General features: G+C 37.4%; 1 protein-coding gene and 1 pseudogene across 6 annotated transcripts in view; both read right to left on the reverse strand.

The window, feature by feature from the left end:
• SPOCK3 (SPARC (osteonectin), cwcv and kazal like domains proteoglycan 3) overlaps positions 1-12,280 on the reverse strand; it is a 539,501-nt gene that overhangs the window by 240,509 nt on the left and 286,712 nt on the right. The gene's annotated exons all lie outside the window — the stretch shown is intronic.
• Positions 5,208-7,319, reverse strand: LOC116565146 (annotated as a pseudogene).

Genomic DNA, 12,280 nt, shown 5'->3' on the forward strand with positions numbered 1-12,280 from the left:
TGTTGATATAGTTTGGCTCTGTGTCCCCACCCAAATCTCATCTTGAATTGTAATCTGAAATGTAATCCCCAGATGTTGAGAAAGGGACTTGGTGGGAGGTGATGGGATCATGGGGGCAGTTTCTCCCATGCTGTCCTTGTGATGGTGAGTGAGTTCTCATGAGATCTATTGCTTTAAAAGCATTTGGCAGTTTCTCCTGCCCTCTCTTTCTCTCCTGCTACCTTGTGAGGAAAATGCCTTCTTCCCCTTCAACTTCTGCCATGATTAGAAGTTTTCTGATGCCTCCCAGCCATGTAAAGCTGCTAGTCAATTAACCTCTTTCCTTTATAAATTACCTAGTCTCGGGTAGTATCTTTGCTGCAGTGTGAAAATGAATTAATGCATGTTATTATTTCCATGATGCAACAATATCCATATTATTAAGAAGCATCTCCAAAATATACTCAACACTAGAAAAGGGCAGAGTAAAGAACTTGTTAATGGGGGAGGGGTCACCTCTTAGCTAAATAGGAAGTACTGATTTTATTACAGGTTATTGCTGCTGAAACCAGATGAGGCTTACCAATTAAATTCTTAAATGTTATCAGCTAACTTAATAAGAAGAAATATAATTAGTATGAAATATAAGAAATATAAGAAGAAAGAAATATAATTAGTATGCAATGGAAATGAAAAATATTTGTCTGCTATTCCTGGATTAAATTTCATGCAAAATAAATTTGCCTTAAATTCACTGCCACTAGGCAAAGTGAGTGGTTTAATCACAAGTTGATTTAATTGGTGCTGGAAAAGATGAATCCAAGATTGACAAAAGATAACCCCAATGGAAATGCAAGTTACTTTTAATTTTTTAAGGATAATAAAACAACTTTTACAAAGAAACATTATGATACAAGACTTTGGAATACATAAATATATGCACACGTTTTAACAAACTCTTTACTTAAGGAAATCAGTTGTCTATAGCTAAGATATGTATCTGATGAACAAATATTGCCTATTTATATATCTAAATCTGACAGTTCCTTAAAATATGAAGCTACTACCTGAGAAATATTTACAGGTTAAAGAGTAAACTGAAAAATAACATCAGTGGCAAAGTCCACCAGGTCATCTTCATGAGGTAAATTTGAAAAGTCACTTTTAAGATTCTCATGGAAGTCTACCAATCCTTCAACAAAGTTTTAAAATAAGTAAGATTACTGTGAAACTATTTACAATTTCAATTCTTTTGTAAATAGAATATTATTTTTATATCATCATTAAAAATATTCTGACAATAATAGTCAGGTATCCACCAATGTCTGCCTTTTAGTTATGAAGGTTTTTATTAAGAATACCAAGGTTGCAGAATTTGGAATTGGGGGCAGACACTGGAAGTTTCCAGATTTTAAAATCTATTAATATTAAAACAACATAATAACACTTCAAATAATTTTCCAAACACACATAGAATTCATTTACAGTGAAATCATCCATGCCTATGTGCACATTATGTTAATAATAATTGTAATATGTTTACAAATGATAGGACCTCAGTCTTTTTTACAGCTGACTAGTACCCTCTTGCATATATGCAGCACGTTTTCTTTCTCTGTTCATCTGTTCACGGACCCTGAAGTTACTTCCAAATTTTGGTTATTGTGACTAGTGCTGCAATAAACACAGGAGCACAGAGATCTTTTCAATAGACTGATTTCCTTTCTTTTGGGTGTATATCTAGCATCTTGATCTTAGTATGTCCTGAAGTGAGGGTCTATTCAATCCCTGAATACAACACTCTCTACCCACCACAAAAAAATAACCAACAAATTAACTAACCAAGAAAAATATCTGTTCCTACCATCTTCTTCCCATCTTACTTTTCATCCTTTGTGTTGCTCAGATCAAATTTTTGGAGGCATCATTGATTTCTCCTCTCCAACTTGTTATCAAACGCTACTGGCTCTTCAGTGTAAGTATTTCAAAAGCCCAATCCTTTTTTACCTCCTGCACTGCTGTCATCCCAGTCTAAGCCATCATCATCTCCCACCTGAGTCACTACCATTGGTCTCCATGGTCCTACTCTGGCCGATTGCAGCCCAAAGTCAGCACAGCCCAAGAGCTTAGGCAGAGCTTACATTTAAAGAGGGGTTTGAATTTTGTTGTTCCTGGAACTCTCACTCTTGCCTTCAACCTTCGCCATTGATATTTGAATTTGAACCTAGATACCCACATGACTCAACCTCCCACTGTGTTTCTTTAAGTTCTTTCTTCCTCAATGCAGCCACCTCTGGCTGCCCTAACTAGACTTTCAATGCCCCCTCCCTTCATCCTCCCAATACTCTCTATACTCCTCCTTTATCTTTCTCCTTAAAATTACATTTCTGTACCTCTAGCATCAAGAAAAGCACATGATGCAAAGACTTGCTCAATAAATATTTACCTAAGTATCGACTGCAACTGATCTTGTTATTTCTAGTTTCAAGAATTTAATCTAGTCATTACATTCTAAATATTTTTGCCACTTGTTTTATCACATTATACTTGCTAGAAAAATCTCACAGGTATTATACATGCAGTCAAATTATATTTCTTTTACCATATCATTTAATTCTTTTTAAAAATTAAACTATTGTTTAAAATTAGATTTTTATATGCAAAGAAACAAATTGAGAAAGGTGAATATGCCCAAGCTCACATGGTCAATAAGAGGCAGGGCAAAAATTCAAGCCAGTCTTCTTATTTTGAAACTTATCTTTGAAACTTTTATTGTCACAGTATTTGGTGATTCTTCTTTATGACTTTAATGCAATTCAGTGCAAATTATTTTTTTTGTTCTCAGACATTTTACTCAAAACCTACCTCTAATAAGTCTGTCTTTTTTACATTATTAGATTTTTAATCTCTTTATAATCATATATAGATGTACAAGTTAGGGATTGATTAACTTATTTTTAAAGGTCTTATTTTGTAGAGTGAATTAATTCAGACTTATTTAGACTTAATCTCCATTATGAAAATTCAGATAAAATGATCAAGACAAAAATATATGAAGAGTTGTAAATCTCACAAATACTTTAAAATATTCATTGTGATAATTTAGTAGGCAAGATAGAACTATTTATTAAAGTTCATAATCATAGCATTTTCTGATGATATTGTAGCTTTTCCTTGCCAATTTTTTAAAATGACTGTCATTATGAATTGCAGAAATTCCAGAAATGTTTTTGTTTGTTACTTTCATGGTAATATGTAATATGGATTGATAACAAATATTTGTGTTTTCAATTTCAGAATATATATTCTCAAGGATATTTGGAGGATTTTGTTATCAGATAAGTCTGAATGAACATTCTAAGTAAGTCATTTAAACCTAATTCTTCTTAAATGATTACTCCATTGAGAGTCAAGCCAGAATCTGATAGTCACTAACTTTTTTCTAGAAATCTTTCATTAGTTGGGAAGGCTGCCAAAGCTCTTCTCCGTTAGGAAGAAGGTTGTAAAACAGATTTGAATCAGTATAGCATTAGATCAATTTTCTCTCTCTTGACAAAACTGCAAATGCATATACACAAAGATTTTAGATTCCTATTAGCAACACAAGCTTTTGACCTAAGTCTAGCCATGATTCAAAGTTATTGCTGCAAATCTGCTGAAAGTCTCCATTGACTCTTTTAAAACAAAGGACGAGTCTTCTATTACAGAGGAAGCAGATATTGATTCAAGGTTTCTGATTTAGTCTTCCATTAAGTATATCATAACCATGTGTTCACTAATGTTGGGCCAAGAGCCATACTAGTATTTTTAGGAGTGGCAATTTCACAAGTTAAGACAGTTGAGTTCTTATACTCCAGAATTCTTACTTCTCTTTTCAATGCCTATTTTATTTTTAATGTTACATGAAATAATTCCCGGGACCCATGGTACCCAGGATCCCTGCTTAAGATAAATTGGAAAATGGCAAGCAGAGATTGAGTACAAGTAGGGAAAAAGGATAATGAACATCAATCAAAGCAAGGACTTATGAGTCAAATAAGGAGAATAATAAAAGAACTGGAACAAGATGGTATTGGGAACAGTAGATCTCTGTCATTAGAACCCAAGTTTTAAGGTCACAGATGAATAAACAACACAGATGAATTTATTTTGTTCTGCTTATTTTGGTCTGGATTCCCTTAAAATCTCACCAATACCTGGTGAAAAGGAAGGAAATGAACAATTATTGCATACCCAGCACGTGCTGAGTTTGGAGTAATGTACTTTATATAAATTTCCACTTGAATTAACAGTTAAAAAACAGTAATAAGGCATGTAATGTAACTCTGAAGGAGAAGGAGGAGGAGGAATGAGAGGAAGAGGAGGAAGGGAGAAAGAGGAGAAGAGGGAAGACAGTTTCACTTGCTAAGTATGATCTCAAAATAACTTATTGAGTATGAACATACAATACATAGTCATATACAAAGTGAAGATAACAGAAAATTAAAGGGAAAAAAGAAAATAATAAAATGTACTTGTTTGTATGTGAATAAAATATTGCTAAAAATATTCAGAAGACATCAAAAATATGTCTCCCAGGAAAGGGATATGAGTGTGGAAGAGTCTGGGAAGGAGACATTTTCCTGTACATACCTTAGAATATTTTGAATTGTGAAACATGAATGTATTCTTATTGAAATAACAATTAGAACAATAATTATAATTCAGTTTTTCAAATACTTGCTATGTTTTAAGAACTGTGATGATCTATTTATAATGGAAGGTTCTTGGGGAAAAAAATCCCTTTCATAATTTAAGAGCCACAGATTCACATGCATCTCTGCAGATATCTTCCTTATTTCTGGTGAGACTGAGAAACAGCTCCTCTTTCTACCCAGAGTAAGCCTCCACCAATCCATCCATATGCAGGGTCCCTCTCTTCTCATTGTCTCAAAGACTTTGTCCCTCTTTCACCTGCACCATTGATCTCTCCTGCTTTACTGAACATTCCATCAACGAAAAACAGTCTCTGGTGGTAAACTCCAACCCTGCAATAAAACAACATAAAACAGTACAAAAACTTCTTGATTTCTAACGAGACATTCCCATTGTTTTTTCCCCAAAACCTAATTTCTAATTTCCTATTTTCTCTTCATTCCTCCAACTACTATGCTCTGAATACCAATTCCAAATTGCCAAATGTAATGGCAATATTTTTCTGTAATTATCTCTCTCTCTCTCTCTCTCTCTTTGTACAAATCCACTCTTATTTATTGACTTTTCATTAGATTAAATCCTTGAGGGATACAGCATTACTTGGATTCTGTGCCCAATAGCCTTAGCAAGAAGGTTGTTTCAGCATTTGGCATGAATCATTCCACTGTTTCCATGGGCTGGAGTTACCTTTCCCCAGATTACTCTGGTTTTGTGTGGTTTGCTGCCGGAAGTCACTGTGCTGCTCTTTGCTTTGTATACGTGAGCGTATCTCTTGCCCAAATAGAATTCTGTTTCATCTCGGGCATAAACACCTTCAATTTTATGAAGAATTGTCTGTTCCCTTTGGTTCTGGAGACCCTGCTTATAGCTGGCAAAAATGGCCTTGGACCACAGCCTTCTAGACACAGTTTCTTTTAGAAGTCCTGTTCCCAGCATGCTTCCATAGGAGCCAAGATGGTGGGAAGAACTGTAATTATCTCTTTTAACTTCTTTGCAGAACAAACACAATCAACAATGCACTACATCTTAAAATTTTTCTTGGCTTTTGTTACACCAGGGACTCCGTATAATCTTCCTATTTCACAGTTGTTCCTTCCCAGTCTCTTTTGTAGACTCTTCCTCAATGTCTACCTCTAAAAAGTTGGAATTTCCCAGGGATCTGTTCTCTTTCTTTTCTTCAGTCTCTCCTTAAATGTTCTCATCAATTTCCATGAGTTTTAATATTTGTATGTTGAAATCAGTCTCTAGGCTGAACTCTTATGATAACTGTAACCTCCCACCTACCTTACTTCACATCTTTACTGGTTACCACATGAGCTTTTTAAATTTAACAAGCTCAAAATGGAACTCTAGATTCTTGTTCCCCTTCCCTTCAGTTCCTCAAACATGTCAAGTTCTTTCCTTCCTTAGGGCCTTTTCAGAAGCTTTCTGCTCTGCCTCACTCTTCTTCCAGTGTTTTGCCTGATGACTTCCACTTAGTTCTCCATGTTCATGATTTGATGGCAATACCTTTAGAGACCTGATGACTCTGCCAATTTGGATATCATACCAACTTCATTTTCATGATGAACTTCACAGCAGGGATTTTATGATGTATTTATATATCCATTCTTCACTTAAAGAAAAGCATATTAGATGTTAGCCTGCAGAAGAGCAATATGCACATCTCTTTTATTCATTAGTGTATTTGGCACACCTAGAATCTCTGGCATATTGCAGTAATAAATAATTATTGAATAAATGAACAAAGAGATACAATAGTATCTTCCTTAATCATTCTCCATTACCATTACCAAGAATTTGCTTGATTGTATCAACTGAGAGCTCAACAGTGTCACAGAATTCTTTGGGTGTCACTTTCCAAGCACAGAATCTCTGTGGCTGGTGGTGCCTTTGACCAAGTTTTGCTCAGGCCCTCTGGGCTCATTGCACCCACTCAGCCTGGCAGGCTGTGCTTGGCTCATGCTGCCAGCCCAGATCCCACATCTACCAAGGGCAAGCCAGGAGCAGAGTGGTGAGAGGTGCATGAATGAGCAAGCATGGGGTCCAGCTGCTGTGCACAGCTATGCACACCAGCAGCTGCATCAGGTTGCACAGCTCCAGGCTCTGGCACAGGCAATGGCTCCATGCAAGCAAGTGACCCGATCAGATGCACTGCAAGCGGCTTCTACTGTAGGCACCTGTGTCTGGTTGAGGGGAATGTGGTGGTGCCCAGAACTTGGAGCCACCAGAAACCACAAAACTCCAAAGAGGGTGTCACAGCCCTGTTTGGGGAGCCCCTAGGTCTGGGCTCCCAAAATGACCACAGCTTTTCTCTCCCTCCTGCCACCCACAACATGATGAATCGGGGTGGGGGTGTGTTTCAGCCCTGTTTATGTTAAAGCTATTTCAGTTCCACCATTTGGCAGGTCCCGAGTTCTTGTCCCAGTCCAGGAAGAATGAGGCACATGGACAACTGGAGGGTAAGCAAGGCAGAGAAGAGCTTTATTGAGCAACAGAACGGCCCTCAGGGGACCTGTAGTGGGTAGCTTCTTTCTGCAGGCAGTTGATCCCAATGTGTGTCATGCTCTCAGAGGGTAGAAGAGCTGGAGTGGGTAGCTCCTTTCTGAAGGCAGGTCATCTCAACAAGCTGAAGAGGCCTGAAGTGGGTAGCTCCTTCTACAGCTGGTAATCACAGTATTTGTGCGAGCCTGGCTGAGTCCAGGGTTTTTATGGGCTCAGAAGTAAGTGAATGTTGTTTGGTTCAAGGGAGGCCACGGACAGGCCTGGAAAAAGCACCATAAATTCTAACTCCTGTCCACTGACTTCATCCAGAATTAGCAGCCCAGCCCCCAGGGTTCATGTTGTTCTTGGCTTGAAAGAGTGGTTTCACCAGGGACTCACACCTTCCTGACCAGGAACCTGTCTGATTCTGCCATTCATCAATTATGTCATCTATGGCACCTTAACTGTCTGCACCATGGGGTGCCTGCAGGCCCATGCTGGCAGGTCTCAGCAACCCCGGCCTCCCCCCTGCACTTGTCAGCACCCAAAGTCTGGTGGAGGCTGAGGTGGCAGGGGGATGGTGTGTCAGCACTGCCCTCATCTCGCACACACCCAGCAGCTTTACCACACCATAGAGCAGATGCCAGAATGGGGAGAGGCCAGGAAGTGGGAGCAGGCACTTCCCAGTCTGTGTGGACATGGGGCTTCCCAGGCCCCCAGAGTGCAGCGATGCCTGGGTCTAGAGCTACAGTTGGCTGGCTGCAGCTATGCCCAGGAGCACAGTGCTCTGACCCTGCTGACTCAGTAGTGTGCCAGGCTCCCACTGTTCCTGACTCCCTGCTGGCTCCTTGGTGCATGCGGCCCCAGTCACACCTCCCGTTGCAGCCAGCATCTTCAGAGAGGCTTCTCCAGATGGGCGGCTACTGCCAACACTACAGTGGAAGATATACCATATGATCAATACAGAGTTTACTGATGACACGAAACTGCCTTTGCTGCCATAACTAGAGTGGAAGATATACCAGGTTATCAATACAGAGTTTACCAATGACAGAAAACTGCCTTGATGCCATCCCTACAGTGGAAGATTTACCAAACCATCAATACAGAGTTTACCGATGACACAAAACTGCCTTTGCTGCCGTCACTACAGTAGAAGATAAATATATAGTTTACCAATGACACAAAACTGCCTTTGCTCCAATCACTACAATGGAAGATACACTAAACCATCAATACAGAGTTTACTGATGACACGAAACTGCCTTTGCTGCCATCACTACAGCAGAAGTGTACATCATACGATCAATACAGAGTTTACCTATGACTCAAAACTGCTTTTGCTGCCATCACTACAGTGGAAGACATATCATACGATCAATACAGAGTTTACTGATGACATGAAACTGCCTTTGCTGCCATCACTACAGTGGAAGATTTACCAAACCATCAATACAGAAGTTTACCGATGACACAAAACTGCCTTCTGGTGACTTCATATCTCTTTTATCCATCTTTTATGTAGAAAAATCTGAGCACATATTTGCAATCTCACATAATAATAAATGCATTACAAATAAGTCCTGTAGGTGAAAATACCATTTTAGTATTATCCATATAAATATCAAATAAATTATGAATTTTACTAAATGGAGAAAACACACTTTGGATTTATTATGTTTACATTTCTATATACATTGAAAATAACTAGACCTTTGACTCACTAAATGCAAGCCATATTTACTTTTTAGATCATTTATGAAGAATATAGTGGCCCTGTATTTTGAGACCATACTTGCATTCAAATAAAACATTCCTAGGAACTAGGATACTAGCCAATTATAAATTAGGATAAGGGGCAATATTGTGATTTAACAAACCCTTTTCTCCAAGTTATTTCCTGAGCTAACTGTCCATTAAGCGTAAGTGGAGCTGTTGTTAGTAGGGAAGAATTGTACAGTTATATAAAATGTATTTGCATTCTAATAATGCAATCAGTAACTTTCAGGACTTTTTCCATGTAGTATTGAGTCTACACCCAAAGGTGGAAAACTAAGCCACGGTGTAGCTGAAAAGAGATAATTTTAATGACTACTAATTTTATTCCTGCCGGTTTTTGCCTTTTTGTTTCCTGCTTGTTTCATATACACAGCAAACACAGGACTTCATATAACTCAAACCTATTATTTACTTATTTACATTATTTTATATTTAAATGAGTATTATCTTCCCTCCTCCTTATCTTTTCAGCCTTTAATAGTCACAGTTCTACTCTCTACTTCTATGACCTCAACTTCGTTAGCTCCTACATATGACTGATAACGTGATATTTACCTTCTTGTGCCTTGACTTTTTTCACTTACTGTAACATCCTCTGGGCTCCTCCATGTTTCCCCAAAGGGAGAGGTTGTTAAACATAAATAAAATTACCTCTAGATAGGAGAAATAAATTCTAGTGTTCTATAGCTGTGTAGGATGAATATAGTTAATAATTTAGTGTATATTTTCCAATTGCCAGAAGACAGGATTTTAAATCCTCTCAACACAAAGAAGTAATCAAATCTGAGGTGATTAATATGTTACTTACCATGATATAAAATATGTATAATAATGTCTCAATTAAAAATAAAATAATAGTACACATCTCCCTTAAAAGAAAAACTGTTCACAGAAAACATATCACTTTATACTCATTATCTGTTTTCAGCAAACATTCAGGACTGAATGTTGTCCTCAATGTTAGAATTTCTTGAATTGAAAAGCCTCACAATAATAATAATCCTTGGAACCTGGTCTACAGTATTACGAAGTTTCAACATTGGATGTGACTATAAAATGATAATAATGAACCACATTTTCTGGCACTCACATTAACAGCTGCATTATATAATTAGTTGGGAAGGCAAGCAATTTTGTTTTCACATTAAAAGAAATACAAAGGCCATTTCTTGGAATGAGAATTATTTATTCTATGAAGCTAAATGGGAAGAGTAGATAAGCAAATGCCTCTTGTATCTCAATAGAAAATTGTAATCGTACAAATATTAGGATATCAACATTTCCACTTTGGTTTAGTACATTCAAACAAAAGGAACAGATAGAGTTAGTGTTATATTTTCTGTCCCTAGGTGCTAAAAGTTTAACAGATCTTTCCACTTTTAATCTATAATAGTGTGTCAAAATATATAAAATTTCAAATCACAGAAACTGTAAATGAAATAATTTCACTCCAAACTTAACTGTTCCAAATTTTCCAAACCTAAAACACTATTATTTCAATATATCTTCGTGTTTCAAAGACAAAGTAAAATGCTGGAAAGCAAAACACCTCAAAGTCAAATTTTATCATGTTTCACTTGTTCAAGAATTTCTTCTTTTTATGTGTGTAATTATTATGTCAATCATAAGTTAAAATAATAATTGAAAATATTTTTTGTCATGTTTTCCACAGGAGCTTTTGCTCATAGCAAGGATGCTAGAGTGCTAGAGGGTTACCCATCCTACCCGACCCCGACAAAAAGACACTTATTAAAAAGTCTCTTTCCTAAGTTGGATAAACCGTCCTCCCGAAACTCCATATGATTGTAATGGGATTCTCAATGGTAATATCAACTATTCTCCCTAAAGAGAAACACATATCACACAGACTGCCTAGTCAGTGTCCCACTAGCCTGTCCGTGGTGATTGGCTGGGAAATCTGCAACTCTTTAGGATTAGGCCCCCATGTTTCCAAGCCATCTTACCATTCATAATTTTACAGCACATGAATGAAGAATTCCTGAATCCTGTGATGTGTACCGCCATCACAAAAGCAGGTTCACAATTTGTGATCACTACCAGCAAGTGAAATGGGAAAACTAGGGCAGCAATAAAAGGGATGAGAGATAAAATCATATATCCAGGATGATATATCAATGTCATGGCTTTAATCTAGTGATTTTCCATAGCGATTTCAGCAATAATATGCTATTTGTAATTATTTATTATAGATTCACAACTTTCTTCCACAATACATACACGTGCACACACACCAACATGAGATATGCAATTCATTCTCAAGTCTATTTGGTTTGACTGTTCGAATGCATTCTGTACATCGTACTCTCACCCATCCCACTGCACCACCAGAATCTTCCCCGCAGAGTTACTGACTTCACCCTCTGACTAGCTGGACCTAGAATTTCACTGTTGCTTCTCACAGCACCTGCTGTGATCCTTTGCAAAAGAAACACTTTTCTTATTTGTATCTTGACCAAAGCCCTCCCATGGTTTCCCAGTTACATTTACGATAAAATTCCCCTTTACACAGCTTCAAAGCTCTATAAGATCTGAGTTCTGTGCAGTTTTGGACCTGATATCTTACTTCTCTCATGACCAAACTGGCTGTTTCACTGCTTTACACGCTGGCCATTCCACTGTTTTACATACTATTTCACTGTTTTATGGGCACATTGGAAGTCTGTTTCTGCTACAAAATTTTTGCATTCTCTGTTCCCTGTGTCTGGCTCACTCTTCCCTGATATATGAAAATGACTCATTTCTTTTCACTCATGCAATTCCTCAGATATTTTCTATAATGAGAAAGCTTCCTTAACTGCTCTGACTCTGCCTCTTCCCTCAGTCACCTCTATAATTGTGTTGACACTGATCATTATATTACATTACATTGTGTATTGTATGATTTCTTTATTGTTTGTCTTCCACTCCAAAGTGTGAAAGTAACAAGATTAGTGGCTTTCTTTGTCCTTCTAATACGATAATCCAAAGTGCCTCTATGCACTATTGGCTCACAATAGAGGCTCAATACATGGGTTCAGTGATAAACAAATTTTGAGTAAATGAATTCAGTAGAAATCTCAAGTAACAGAAAAACACTAAACAACGAATTTGGCAGCATAGAAGCTGCCAATGTCCTGGGGAAAAGGAGTTTCACAGCTTTAGCTGCATAAACATTCCCAATTAATAATTAATCACAAGTTAGATGAGGTAAAAGTCTCTATTTACAGAAAGACTACATAACTTGCTGAAAATTTTTATAGTGTGTGGTAAGTGGAAAAGCAAACAGGAGTCAAAAGAATAAAAACATAATTATTCTAAAAGATGTACCTGAAAAGAGCAGCAA

The sequence above is a fragment of the Sapajus apella genome, unplaced genomic scaffold (assembly GCF_009761245.1).
Source record: "Sapajus apella isolate SASKATOON/1434 unplaced genomic scaffold, GSC_monkey_1.0 scaffold39, whole genome shotgun sequence".
In the NCBI taxonomy this organism is placed as follows: Eukaryota; Metazoa; Chordata; class Mammalia; order Primates; family Cebidae; genus Sapajus; species Sapajus apella.